Source organism: Antechinus flavipes, chromosome 2 (genome assembly GCF_016432865.1).
Source record: "Antechinus flavipes isolate AdamAnt ecotype Samford, QLD, Australia chromosome 2, AdamAnt_v2, whole genome shotgun sequence".
In the NCBI taxonomy this organism is placed as follows: domain Eukaryota; kingdom Metazoa; phylum Chordata; class Mammalia; order Dasyuromorphia; family Dasyuridae; genus Antechinus; species Antechinus flavipes.
Genome location: NC_067399.1, coordinates 289,423,322 through 289,438,958, shown reverse-complemented (window position 1 = coordinate 289,438,958; position 15,637 = coordinate 289,423,322).

The window sequence follows — 15,637 nt, the reverse complement described above, 5'->3', positions numbered from 1 at the left end:
TAGGGGCGGGAGGGGGCGGCGGTGTGCGGGTAGGGGAAGCAAGGGTGAAAGGTCTCCCGGCCTCAGCAACACGGCTCAGCCAAACGCTGAGAGCTTGTCGCAGAAACTAAGGAGTCAAGGTAACGTGCTAGGCCAAGGAGGCGGGAAGAGCTTGCCCAACCGACAATCGCAGTGGCCAATAAGAAACGGAATGTCAAGAAGCGCCCGCCGGTCGTTTCACCAATCACGACGCAGGATTACGAGAAGTAGCGATGGGGCGGGATGGGAAAGGCAAAGACTGGGTTCTTAGGGGGTCTGAATCTCATCTGTGGCCCCGGGACAAAGTCCGCGATTGCGGTAGGGAACGGCATTGGGATGACCGGTGATCGCGGGGCTGTAGGACATCAAGAGTTATTGGGAAAAGCCTTGACCCAGTAGTAAGCACAAGTACCCCCCACCCCCGAAACGCAACAGTAAGATAGAAAGGAGAGGAGTTAGCGAGCATCCCATTGAGCAGCGCCTGGATGTACGGATCCCTGAACCAGCCGGGCGCGATTCGCTACGCAAGAAAAGCATTCTTACCTTTAGGAGAAAGCCTTCCTCGGATCCGGCGCCGCCCGGCGATGCGCAAAGCCATTTTCATAGGTGAGGGATATCCCCTCAAGGTGCTGATAGTCTCAAGCACTGCTGAATTTATACAAAAAACACCTAATAAACGTTGAGCAAACAACCCATCTTAAACACATTGAAATAGATCAGCATTGTGCCTTCCACGATTTTTTTGTCCCGACCTGTGATTTCATCAGTGTGGGGAACTCCTTCCAGTGATGCAGATCGGCAACTGTAACTTAAAAAGATATATACAGAATGGCCTGGGACACTGGAAGGTTAAATGTTTTGCTAGTAGGTGTCACAAGCAGAACTTGAGTCCGAGGTCTTCACAAAAGCCGGTTTTCTATTCCACTAAACCATGATTCCTCTCCGTGTGCCTTGAACGTAAGAAGATAAATAAATGTTTGCTGAATGACTGAATGAACACATCACTATCGGGGTTTATATAGTCCTGACTGTCCCTCATTAATTGAGTGACCTTGAGCAAGTCATTTCTCCTCTCCAGAGGCTTAGCTTTTTAAATGTAAAATAAGGGGAATGGACTGCATAATCCTTAAATCTCTTACCTCCCACCCCTGCGCCACACTGTGTACCGAAAAAGCTTAGTTGTGCCTAGATGTCTTTTTAAGTAGGTTTTAGTCCCATTGCCACCTCCTCCCCTCCCCACAATCACACATTCTCAACATAACAGCATCCTAAAGTTTTCCTTATGTTTTCATGATTTTCAAGCCTAGAGTAAATTATTTAGTGAGGAAATGAACAAAGAAAGCAACAGAAATGCCATTTTCTGACCAAACTTAATGGGGAAGAAGAGATGAGGAAATGTATCTCCCTCCCATATAGAAAAGGAGAATTGTAGATGTAAAGCACTACATAAACCATCAGACTCAGTAGGTGCATTTGGTTAGTTTTGCCGAACTCGGTCTATCTCCCTCTCCCTCTCCCTCTCCTTCCCTCCACCCCCCCCTCTTTCTTTATATATCTCTCTCTGTCTCTCCTCCTCTTCCTCCTCCTTCTCCTTCTCCTCCTCTACCCCTCTCCCTGTCCCTCTTTCACTCCTTTTATTCTCTCTTATAAGGAATGACTCTGAATAGGGAAATGGAGGGAGATCTAGCTGGAAATAAAGATGATATAAAAAAAGATTTCAAGAATGTTTTTAAAATAGAATATATTGGGGGGGAGGGGGGGCCGCGAGAGAATGCTAGAAAGAGAAAAGAAATTCTATGAACAGAAGTTAATTCCAGAAAGACTTCAGGAAAAAGATGAAATTTTTGGTGTTGTTAAGAGTGATGGATGGATAACTTATCACAAGGCTGAGGTATGGCTTAATTCAGAGAAAGGCTTGAAGGTGGCAGTAAAAAGGTAATAGGAATGATGGGCTTTACTTAGTAGAGCCCCAGAGATAGTGGTGAAAGAAAAGAGGTATAGGAAGTGAGATAACCTTAGGTCTGTTGGTCCAGAACTTTGAAGGTAAAGGTGAAGATTAGGGTCTTGTTTTGTAGTGTAATAGGAAACTATCATCATCTCCAAAGGATTAGTGCAGGGAATTGAGCAAAAAGGATAAGGTCTGAAATGATTAGAACTAGCAGTGGGAATGGAGAAGAAAAGGCAAATAAGAACTATTTCTCTATCCCTGGAGAGGGCTTCTTTCCCAACTGTTTGCTGCTCCAATTGCATACTAAATTATTCTAGATAGTACTTTGCAACTAAATTGTTCTGTATAATACTTAGTATAATGTCACAAATAAGTACTCAGCAATATTTTTGATGGGTAGGATTTGGCACTAGTCTGAATAATCAGAGTAAAGGACAATGATGAGTCAAAGATAACTCAAAATTGTCTTCCCTAAGGGGTTAGTGACAGAGTAATGGTAATGTAGCCAAGTGTGATGGGATATCTGAGTATGTAGGAGGATTATTTAGGCAAGATGGGTAACTGTCTATATCACATCTGAATTTATTTGAAAATGAAACCTTCATTAAAAATTACTTGTATCTACGTGATTTGGGGAGTAACTGGAGATGCTCTGGGACATGGAGGTGTTTATTTGACCTTTCTTCAGATTAGCTATGAGAATACTTCCCATCACTCTAGGAAGCTCCCAGGGTCAAAAAAGATGATGTTTTATGTAGATATCATGCTTAATGTTAATAGACTGCTTACAGTGTATCAAGCACTTTACAGTACATTTGTACAGCCAAGTACTTGCCTCTAAAGGGGACTCAGTCTCTCCTATTAGCTTCTCTGGTCAGTGAATTGTAATTGTATAATAGCTTATTTAAATTTCTCCCTGGTAAGTTTTTTTTTTTCCTTTGTATTTTCAATTATAGTACTAAATTATTTTTAGTGCTGTCCATTCTATCACTCTGATTATGTATAATCAAAATAAATGTTTTATATGATATATGTAGTACCATTTTCACAGTGATAACAGGTTGAAATTTACTAAAACTAAATTTTTGAAGAAAGAAAATTTCTGGTAGCCCCAGTGGCTGAAATCAAATATTTGTTTTGTGTATACAGTATCTGAATGAGCTTTTATAAGTATAGAAATAGTTAAGCTTTTAAATAACCTTCATTTTGAAAATGTTAATAGCATGTATACAAGTTGAACCAACAATTTTAACAATGCTAATTTCATAGTATTATCCATCATTTTAAGATTCCATTGAGGCCTATGAACTCCTATTTTAACTATTTTCAGTGCTAATTTAGTTACTAAGTAATGAATCATAGCCAACTATCAGAGAAAATGTCAATAATATGAAAGAAACAAATATTCATTTTTCTAAGCTTTTATTTGAGATTCTTCAATTTAGTAATTGAATTCCTTCCACAAGCAAAGAACCATTGTAAGCTCTGGAAATATAATGAAAAACCTAAACAGTCCTCACCTTCAAGGAGCTGAACATTTTGTTGGTGGATACAGTATCCATACCAATAAATAAAGATAAGGTACTTTGAGGTAGAAGAGAGTTACCAGAAAAGATCGAGGAAGACTTCACAGAGCAATTAGCACTTGGACTGAGCCTTAATGGCAGATGAGTCAAAAGAAGGGAATGTGTTTTAGGTAAAGGGTAAGGAGAGAGAAGGTAATGAATAGGGGAAAATAGAATTAGAAGCTTGGGAAATAGCTAGTAATTCACTTTGCCAATAGCAAAGAGAATATGTATAAAAAAAAACAAGGTGAAAGGATAGGTGGGGCTAGATGTGATATATAAGTATTTGAGCACTGGCTTTGCTGGAGAGAGTTTATAACTAGGGAAATTGCATTTTATCCTAAAAATAGTATGGAGCCAATTAAGATTACGAAAAAAAGGATAACATGGTCAGAATTGTGATTTAGTTAGATTATATTGGTAGCTGTGAGTATAATGCATTGGAAAGTGGGAGAGACTGAAAGCAAGAAGGACAATTAGAAGCCTCTTATAGTTGTCCAGAATTTGAGTGCCTGAATTAGGGTGATGGCTGTATGAATGCAGAATAAGGGATGGATGTCAGAAATATTGTGGAGATAGAATCTTCTATATCTTTTTTCTTTCCATGTGAGAATCATAAAGCTTCATAATCATAATCTCAGTTATCCCTGATAAGCTAAGAGAAAGCAAACAACTAAAATCCATAGATAATCTCAAAGCTTCCCTATATCCTCATAATAGCTTTAGCCTGCCTCCAACCAAAGCTTTTATCAGAGCTCATACTAAAAAAGCAGAATGAATCAATTTTATTATACTTCTTCAACCTATCCTTTGGAAAATACCAACTGATTCTAATGGCAGGTGTTTAATTTTCTTCATTTTATTGCTTGGCTTACTGAATAAATGAATGACCATTTGATATACATTATATATAAAGTTTTGGGCCCCCAGATGATAGCATATTCTTGCCTTTATGTTCATAATCAGAAAGCACTGATTTTCCAATTCCCTACTTCCTTTTCCTGAAACCTAGACCATCCAGAGTCAGTTGTCCTGTATTCTAGAGAGTATCCCAAGCCATCGGTCCATCCTCCCAGACATCTCTGACTTCCTGTCTTTGAGAATTTAATCCCTGGCTTATAGCCCTTCCTTACAGTACCAATCTGCTGATGAAATCTCCATACTTCAGCTGACTTCCCAATAGACCTTACCCAATTGATTCAAATTGATTTTAAAAGTCCAGGCTTCCTACCATAGTCATTTCATCAAACAGAGAAAGACAAGTAAAGGATATGAAATTTTACAATCTAAATATTTCAACTTCTGAATGCTGTAACCAGGAATTGATTTTTAAAAACCTGACTTGTTTTGTTATTTTGTTCTTCAAACACATTTTTAGCCATTTTTGTTACAGGGCATAAGAAATCAATATACGGATTAATTTCTATTGATTTCTCATTCAAAGAATACAAAGAAAATGGGGGAAAATATGTACCAAAAAAGGATAACATATAATATCATAATCAGATATAACAAGTTCTATAAATAGATATATTAATCAAGAATAATATTCTAAGGAGTGACAACATCAGAAAAGTGATTAACTCAACTTCTAAAAAAAAAAACCTCATACCCAAACACTTTCTCTTTTGGCATACACATCACCTGTTAATATATACAAACATTTAAATTTAGCAAACATTTATTAAGTACAATATGTGTGTAGAGCACTGCTTTTCACTGGGGAATTTACAAAATTTAGCTAAGAGAGGATCACTGCTTTTATGAAGTTTTCTGCTTACTAGGAAGATAATTTGCCACAAATATCTATTAAATAAAATAGTACATTATAATAGCAATGAAAATAAAGCACTCTCTAAGGTCTTTGCAAAAGGTCATTATGAATTAGGAGATTTAAGGAAATTTCATGTAGAAGTTAGTATGTAGGTTGGGTTTAGGAAGATGCATTAGTAGGATTATCATAGATTGAGGAATGAGAAAAAAAAGAAGAAAGGCATTCTAGACAGCAATGTTAGAACTAAAGGTATGGAAGTGGGAAATTTGGGGGCATAGGATTTAGAACTTAAAGGGACTTTGAAAGCACTTAGTTCAAACACCTTCTCTTTTTTTTTTTTTTTCATTTGCAGAAAAGGAGCTTGAGACTAAGAGAGGAAATTACTTGCCCAAGGTCTTATCGCTAAAAAGTAGCATAGTTTTAATTTGTATCTAGGTATGTTGTTTCAGAAATCAACTAAGTTAACTTAATACTGGTCTCAGTTTATAGATATCAAAATTTCAATTTTATACTCCAATTTCATTCATAAAAGCAACTATATTTAATGAAATAGTTGCTATTATTAAAAAAAAAAAACACAAAACTTTCATCATTTCTGGTATATCCTGTTCAGCTGTTTGAATTTCTATGGATATATTCACCTCCCACATTAAAGAAATAATAATTCTGAGTGGACTAATTTGATTTTTCTAATTAAAATTAGTTTTCATAAACGATCAGTTTTATATATTAATAATCTAAGAAACAGTTTTTTCACTTTTAAATATAGCTCAAATATTTTGTTAGAAGTTCAAAATGTATCAGTTTAACTTTAGAAATGATTTCATTTTGAAAAATTATCAGGCAGAAAAGTGAAAGGCAAAAAAAAAAAAATAGAAGAAAAGTGAGAGCTGTATGGAATTAAAAGAACTTAAGAAGTCATATCAGAGAAATAGTAGCCAAGTTTTATGTATCATATTAAATAAGTTTTAAATCAGGCCTTTATTACATTTCTGAATTAATTTCAACCATTGTGACAGATTATGAACACACTTGACCAGATATAATAAGCAACTAACCAACACTTGAGAATTTAGAATTGTAATTTTATTTATGTCACTAACTCTCCTTGGGGAGCTTATGTAAGTAAACCTTTTAATTTTTTTGTCCATCAGTTTCTTTGTGTGAAATGGTAGATGATAGTACCACACTCCACACATCACTTCACTGTTTTGGGGATTAGCTAATAAATGACATTCCATCTGTGCTATATCTATCCCTCATTTCTGACATTTGCTCACTCTGTTTAACAGAATCTCAGAATTTTAGAAGTGGAAGGAGCAACCAACCAATCCAACCCAACTCATACAATAAATGGAATTTCTCACTGTTACATTTGCAAAAAGTGGTCATTAAGCCTCTGATTTTTCATTAGTAAGGAAAGTTATTTATAAAGACAGCTTCATTCCGCTTCTTGTCAGCTCTTATAGAAATTTTTTCCTAATGTTCAAGTCAAAATTTGTTTCTTTGCAATTTCCACATTGTTCCTGATTTTTGTCTTCTAAGTCAAACAGTACAAGTTGAAAATTTCTTCAACCTGGTTCTCTTTCAAAGTCACCATTCTTGCTACTCTCCATCCCTTGCCTCAGTCTTCTTCTGACTAAACTAGTTATTTCTAGTTATCATCATATGACAAGGACTCAAGGTATTCACCATATAGATTGTTCTCTTCTGCATATTCTTCAGTACCTTTCTCAAACTGGGGCATCCAGAATTGAACTCCAAATTTTGTCTGACCAATGTGGAATATAGTGAGACTGGCCCTTCTTTATTCCTGAAAATTTATACCTCTCAGCACAAATCAAAATCATGCTTGCCTTTTTGGCTACCATATTACATATCTGACTAATGTTAAAAATTGGAAATGCACTAAAGTACAAATTATTTATTATTATTATTATTATTATTATTTTGCTGAGACAATTGGGGTTAAGTGACTTTACCCAGGGTCATACAGCTAGGAAGTATTGAGTGTTTGAGGTCACATTTAAACTTAGGTCCTCCTGACTTCAGGGCTGGTGCTCTATCCACTAAGCTACCTAGCTGCCCCCAATTTTTTTTTTTACTAGAAAAACTACTGTCTAACTGTGTATCTTCCATATTTTACTCATGAAGATGATTATTGAACCCAAATGTAAGGATTTACATTTACCTCTATTGAATTCTATTTTATTAGATTTAGCCTAGTGCTTTAATTTGTCTGTCAAGATAATTTTGAATTTTTTCATCCAGCATTATCCCTCTCATTTTAATGTCATCTAAAAATTGATAGCTATGCTATAATAGCCGTTATAATATATGAAAACTATTTGCCTTAATCCAAGTCATTGATAAAAATATTAAGCGGAACAAGGCCAAGCACCGTCCCTCAGGACATTACCCTGGAGATCTCTTGCCAAGTTGATCATTAAGTATTAATAATTACTCTTTTAGTCCCTCTGTTCAATCAGCTTTGAATCTAAATTTATTTTCTTGTAGGGCATATCTCTCTATATTTTCCACAAGAAGAACATGAGATATTTATCAAAGGTTTTGCTAATTATGAAAAAATATTATCTGCAGCATTTTCTCTGATTTGCATACATTAAAGACAACTAAGCATTAGAGTAGATTATGCTGGACTTGGTTTTAGGAAAATCTGAGTTCAAATTCTTCCTTAGATGTTTCTTAGCTGTGTAAGCTTGGGAAAACCATCCAATTTTTGTCCACTTCAATTTCTTTATCTATAAAAAGGGGATAATAGTATACAAGCCTCTCAAGATAGTTGTGAAATTAAATTAAAATAAGATTTGCAAAGCACTTTGTAAATTTTAAAGTGCTATATAAACACCATTATTATAATATCAGTATTTTAAAAAAATATCTTCTTATCTACTGGTTCATTTTTTGCCTCCTATAACTTTTCCATTACTCACCCTCTCTTAAACCCCCTCACTAGATAGTGGAAATATCTACTGTTCTATTTCTCTCCTCTTCCCAGTAACACTTATAGAAAAGCTGTCTGCACTAGGGTGATTCCATTTCCTTTTCTTTCACTCTTCTAAAATTTCAGCAGTCTGGCTTCCAAGCTCATTATAGTAAACTGAAATTGCTTTCTCCATATTTATTAATGATCTCTCAATTGTCAAATCTACTAACCTTTTCTCAATTCTTAGCTTTCTTGACCTCTCTGCAACATGTGATACCTTTGATCAGTTTCTCTTCCTAGATATTCTATCATCTTGATCCTCATAGTACTTCTATCTTTTAGTTCTCCTTCCTAACTCTGCTTTTCAATCTCTGTTACTGGATTTTCATCCATGTCTTCACCACTATAGTTGCTCTGCAAGGTTCTTTCCTATATCTATTCTCCCCTCCCCATTCCCTCTTTCTCTGTTTATACACACACATACACACACACACACACACACACACAATACATATATACACACACATATAATTTGGATATCTCATCAGCTATCATTGATGCAATTATCTCTATGCTTGTGATTGTCAAATTTTTATTATCTAGCCCCAGTGACTCTGAACTCTAGCACCACATAATTATCTCTAACTAAACATGTCCAAAACAAAACTCATTATCTTCCTTTTCCCTAAGTCCATCCCTTCTAAACGTCTAGATTTCTTCCTACTGTTGAGAAAACAACTATCTTCCCAGTCACTTAGGTTTTACCTCTACAACATCTCTTGCACAGAAATATTGCATCTTTTCCCTCTTCTTCACTTATACAGACACCAAGCACTTTAATTCAGAGCCTTATCACCTTTTAACTGAACTATTATGATAGCCTTCTAATTAGTCTTCTAGACTCAAATTTTCCCCTGTGTTAATCCATCCTGCACATAGTGGCAAAAAGTAGTTTTCTCAAAGTGAAGGTGGAAACATGTTACCCTCATCCCCAATATATTTCAGAATTCTCTATTACTTTTAAGATCAAATGCAAACTCCTAATACCTAACAAAGATGGGTAAGAATACAATCGTTGTCATGTAAATCTATCCAAAAGAGCTTTAAGTAAAAGAGGTAAAAGAGCAAAAAAGACCTAGGTATTTGTAATTAGATATATGTGGTTGAGGGTTATCTCCAGAGATGTTGTTGCTTTTAGAGATTTGGGCTCAGGGTTCTGGGCTATTTCTAGCAGAGACTAAGGAGAGGTGATAATCAGGGTAATAGTTATGGTGTGACTTGCCTGAAATGTTCCCTTCTAACTTTCCTTAAAGGTTACTTGATGCCTTAAGTAGGTTAGCTTATCTATAAAATAGGAATCAGAAAGGGCTTCCTTCTGGAGTTCCCTTTCTGCTAAAAATACAATATTTTGACTTGCCTTAATGACAAAACATCTTCCATCCTTCAAAATGAAGATTTCTATATTGAATATGATTTCCAGGAATCTTAGGTATACCTATTTATTAATGACAATTAGTTCAGTAATTGTTATAAGTGGTAGAAAATATTATGGATTCATTTTATGCAGAGATAATTCCTGTGAATGATTTCAGGGACCACTCAAGAAGACTGATGGTCTGGATGGATCAGGAAACTACTATTCCTAGAATTTGGGATCTGAAGAAGCATGGTGGTTGAGGTAGTAGCAGAAATATGATTTACCTGGCATACTGCATCCTGTTTGTCCTTCAGGGCATCAATCTCTTTTTCTATGGTAAGACAATATCTGTACAACCCTATACTTATGAGGTTCAAATGAGAGGTATGCAAAGCACTATATGCATGTCAGCTATTATTACTGACCACTATAGCCTAGATATGTTCTCCCTATTCCCCTGGAGGAGGCTTCCTTTCAAGTCTATTCAATGGTCTACATTGTTTATTCTAGGTCAATTATTAAGAAGATGGAATTTTCTCTACCAGCAATTTCAGTATTGCCTGTTGATGAAGAAATAATATTAATGTAGATGGAGGAAAAAATTTACCACCATAGAAGTTTCTCCTATAAATGGCCTTTCTAGAACTCTGCATCTATTGAACTTTAATCACTCAAACTCCCATATTCAGAAGCTATTATATTAGAAAAGTGTTTCAGACAGATAATTTATTAGGTTTTACTATCTAAATCATGTTACTAATAATCATAGCTGAATATATACATTTTGTTTTTATGAAATTTTATATGTATATGTATACATACATTTATATAGTCTATGTTACTAAATTACACAGAATAAATATAACATATGGTTATATCTTTAGGTTTATATTAATTATACTGTTTATATATACATATTAATATTTTGTATGTGTATACATCTACACAGAGAAAGGGAGAAATCTTAAAGTGTATATGGTTAATGTTTACAGAGAGGGAAGAATCATAAATCTGGGACATACTCCTATTTAGCCTTCTTTTCACAAATTTACATAGGAAGTCCTTCAAATGGTCCCTACCCTACATTCTACACACACCTTTGCTTTACATATACATTAAATAATAAATAGTTTTGACCAAAAGTACAAAATTCATTCCTTCACACATACCCAGAAAAAGTCACTTGCTTTTTTTAGGTTTTAATTGTAAAAGAAGGGGGTTTTGGTTTTTCCCAAACCCCAGCTCAGTTAATATAATTAGAAAAGATAATCACAGATGGGAGATGTTGATATGTTAACATAGTGTTAATAACTTATTCTCCCTTTTTGAATCTTGAACACCTATGATTAAGTCAGAAGGGGAAGCATCATTGTCTGGACTGAAAATTGGCTATACCTCTAAGGGGTTTTAAGTAGCTAAGCCCTGGAGAGAGCTTGAGGCAGTTTAGAATCAGAGCAATTGTAGTGTGGATCCTGAAACTATAGCAAAAGCCAGCAGGTGGAGAGGAGGATTTTTTTTTCCCTCCATCCACCATAGTTTCTAGAAGCAGAGCTACTTGCCTGGATACTTTATCCACCAATTGGGAAGTTAGTTCCAGAGAGTTGAAGGATGAGTTAAGAGAGACATACTTTATTAACAAACTTGACTACAGAAAAGAAGTTATTCAGGGCCAGAAGCAGCTTCTAGGAATATTATCTTTGGAAGAAAAGAGAAGACAGCTATGACATTAGTGGTGACCTAGCACTGGCACTCCAAAGTTGGATTAAAGAGAAGACACTGGGAGGAGAGAAAAGACTCTGAGTCTCAGGAATAGCAAAAGAATGAAAAACCTTGTCCACTTGTGTTTCCTACAAATGTGACTCACTATCATAGCACTCTAAGTTTAATGATATTGTGTGCGTTAGTGTGAAAGTGTACCCTAAGCTTATTAAGAGAAATGTTTTGTAACTACTGTTCTTATATTATCTTTGAAGTACTTTTAAATTTTATTTTAAATTCTGAATGTTAAAAATCAAGGAGTATTTGCAAATACACAGCAGAACAACAACAAAAAAGAAGAGGATTTCATAAGAAACTGTGAATCTCCATTTTATATCACTTTAAAAAAGACAAAGACTATTCCACATATTATTTTCAAAACTTCTTGTCTATGCTTGCTTCTGTTCCATTCTGCCTGTTTTTTAAAAAAATGTTTCAATTATTTTTGGGGGGGAGGGGAGAGAGAGGGAGGAAAAAACCTCTCTTTTGCTACTTTCCAACTTTTCTACCTCGAATAAAAATGAAAAGGGGAAAAATAAAACTCGATATATTTTAGTTGTAGCATTTGGCTGTTTCAGTGTGGCTTGCAGGGAGGCAAGTATAGACATCTCTAGCATCTCTTCTCTCTAGTCTTCTCCAAGGGAAATTTTAATTCCTGCCAAAGCAGAAGATTGGGCAAGATACTGACCATTCAACTTTCCTCAGAGAGAAGGATTATCAGGCTAGAATTATATCTGTCTGTTTGCTTAAATATAATCAGACTAAAAGAAATAATTTAAAGTTCAACCTAAACTCCTAATCATTATTTCTTAATGGAGATAGCAGGCCTCAAGTTTTATATCCAAGGCTTGATTCCCTTCCCACCAGCTACCAGTTCCACAGTAAATATACACAGGAAATAGGGAAAACTTACTTATTTAAATCAATAGCAAAACAAGAATTAGTACATAAGAAAATATGTATCAGACAACACAGAATGAAGGAACTCTCCACTAGGAACAAAGTTTCTCAGCTCAACTGAGAGAGAGAGAAAGAAGGAAGAAGGGAGGGAGGGAAGGAAAGATTGTCTTGGATCTCATATAAAGGGCAATTCCCCAAAGCTCTAGAATAGCAAACTAAGAATAAGAATATCAACAACATTCTACATGTTGTATTCTTCCCAGAGTCTTTTATCTTTGGTGATCTTGAAGCAATGTTGGAATGGCCTATCTTCTCTCTGAGAGCTAGAATCTAGAAGAAATGTTCTGCAGCTCTAGTCTCATCCCCCATACAAGCACATGGCATTGATGTCCATCAATAAGGATAGAATTTCATACCAGCAGTCTCTAGGGTTTGGGTTACATAGCCAATAATTATAATTAAGCAGAATAAATCCACACAGCAGACATGTCCAGAAATTTATATCTCCCAAAGCACATAGTGTCCAAGGAGGCATATAATATGATCATTATAGGTTCTTAAGATCAATGCTGTCAAACTCAAATGAAAAAAGTTCCCTAGGGCAGCACATTAACTTAGAAAGCTACAAATTAGTATTATTCATGTTGTATTGTGTTTTTATTTATTTTTCAAACATTTCCCAATTATTTTGGGAATTTTTTTCTAGGCATCTTGGCAAATTTTGCTGATATGGGCATTTGTGGCTCAAGCTGTGTGTGTGAAATGCCTGCTCTAATCATGATTGGTCACTGCATTGAGAAGAATTCTTAAGTTTTTTGATATTTTTGTTGACAACATATTTCAGTATAAATTGTTCTCTTAGTCCTTATCACTTCATTTGAATCAGTTCATATGACTCAGGATTCTCTGAAATCCTTTATCATTTCTGACAGTGCAAAAATATTCTATCCCCTCCCTATAACCCAATTAATTTAACCATAACTCAATTGATGGCCACTCCCTTTAATTCTAGAAATTTGCTTACCCTGACCCCTTCTCTTTTAATTTCCCCTTCAGAATTAGGAAGTTGGTTTTATGTGTGAGAAATCCTACTCCAGTATTATCTTCCCTTTTAACTCGCCCCTTTCCAACCTCTACCAATATGGAGTGTTTTTTTCCTCCTGCTTTTTTCCATTTGATATATTTCTATATCAAACTGTATGAGAATATTTATATATTCAATCCTCTTTTGTTTCAGATAGAAAGGAGGTCATGTACTCATCCCTTCTTCCTACTTGTATATATTTCTTCTCTGAATTCCCACTGTAAAAAATAGAAAGTCTGCTCTTTTCTATATCTTTTCTACATTACTGTTCTATCATATAAACTCAGAATTAGGATCTCGTGTAAAATGAAGGTTTTGGATCAAATTATTTCTAATATCACAGAAGTTTCCAAGTCTAAAAAGTATTATTAATACTTATGAAATTTAAAAAGTTATCAATATATGAGTAAGTTATATGTGAAATATAATAAAATGAAGGCAAAACTTTTCTATTAAGCCTTTATAAAGGATTATAAATGATTATTTAGATTAACTTTAGAGGTTGTATTCTTTAATTTTTTTTAATGCTATTATGGAATAAGAAGTTGCACTAGATGACCATCAAGCCTTAGCAACTCTAAGATCTGCCATGCTTTGAATATTTACTAGCATATTTTTCATGGCATAATGCAGGGGACCACAAGAACAACAACAACAAAAAATAATGTGGTCATTATGGGTCCTTAATTAACAATCTTAGATTCTAGAGGTTTTGTAAATCAGAATTTTTCCTAAATCATAGCTCATAAGCCATTATCAATACTCAAATGTATTTATGATTTTAGTTCCAGATTTCTTTTCAATGATGTAGATTACAATTTATTCATGCCTGACCCTCCTGTGCAACTCTGGTACATGTGCTCCCATAAGTTTACCATAGAGATTTCATCTAGCATGCTGAAAGACTTCTCATTTCCCCCTAATATTTCTAGGAAATGAGTGGGGAACTCGGCCAGCCCAATTGTCATTATTCTCTCTGATCACCTGACCAGCACATCTTTTCTTTCTATAATTCATTTCCTTGATTACATCTTTTATCCTTGCTCTTGTTTGAATTCTCTTATGGCCTGCTTATACCTACAATGAAAGTCTCCATTTCCCACTGTTATAATATGTTTTAATTCTTCAAAGATTATTAAATGTCTCACTGCCATATAACAACATCACTAGCTGTTGATATTTTAAAAATAATTCCTTAATTCTATGGGAAGGTTAATCTCTTTTGAGTGGGTACAGATCTATTTTGGGAGACTGTAATATTCTAGGGTTGGAGTCAACAAACTATACCTCCACCTCCACACATAGCTAAGGAATTTTTTTTTTACATTTTAAAATACAGTTTTATAATATTTAAAATGTAAAAACCATTCTTAACTGACAGTATATATACACACATGCATATATACAGACAGGAACTTCACCATTTTGAGAAGGCTTAATGCGACCAGCAGTGTCATTTGCAACTGCAAATATTTGAAAACTTCATCCACAGAAAATTTGGACTCTGTTCTGAATCTTCTCCAGCACAATGGCAGACATCTTTCATGAACATATATCTTCTTGTTTTATACCTCTTTTAAATTTTGGGGTTAGAAATTGCTGAAATCTTGAATAACTTGATGTATAGAAGAAAGACATTATTTTGGAAAAGAGACTTTAAAGTAGTATTTTACACAACCAAATAAAAAAGCTTTTTTAAAAATCAATAAACAATAAACACATGCGTAAATATATGATCTATTGTTGAATATTTGTTGCAAAAACCTTATTCCCTATTAATGTCCACATCAAGAATGTCCTCTATTTACACATAAAACATACAATCTTGGTTGTTACATTGCTGAGTCCTCCTTTCCCTCTAAGTTGATGATTTCTTATACCAACAAATAAAAAACTGATATTACATGCAGTATTCCACACCCATATTTCCCCATTCCTACAAAACAGAAAAAGGAATGATATCTTTGCATTTTTTTTTCTTTGTGGCAAGCTTGGTCATAATTTCATTGCCTTTAGTTTAGTTTTATGGTTGTTATTCTTTCCATTTTCAATCCTCCCAAAAGATACACCATCTTTCAATTTTAAGCATTTTCATTGGCAGTCCCTTTGCTTCTTAGCATTCTTGACTGCCTTCAAATCTCAGCTAAAATTCCATCTCCTACAACAAGATATTTCTAATCCTTCTTAAAATCTGTGTTTTCCTTTTGAGATTTTCTTTAATTTTTT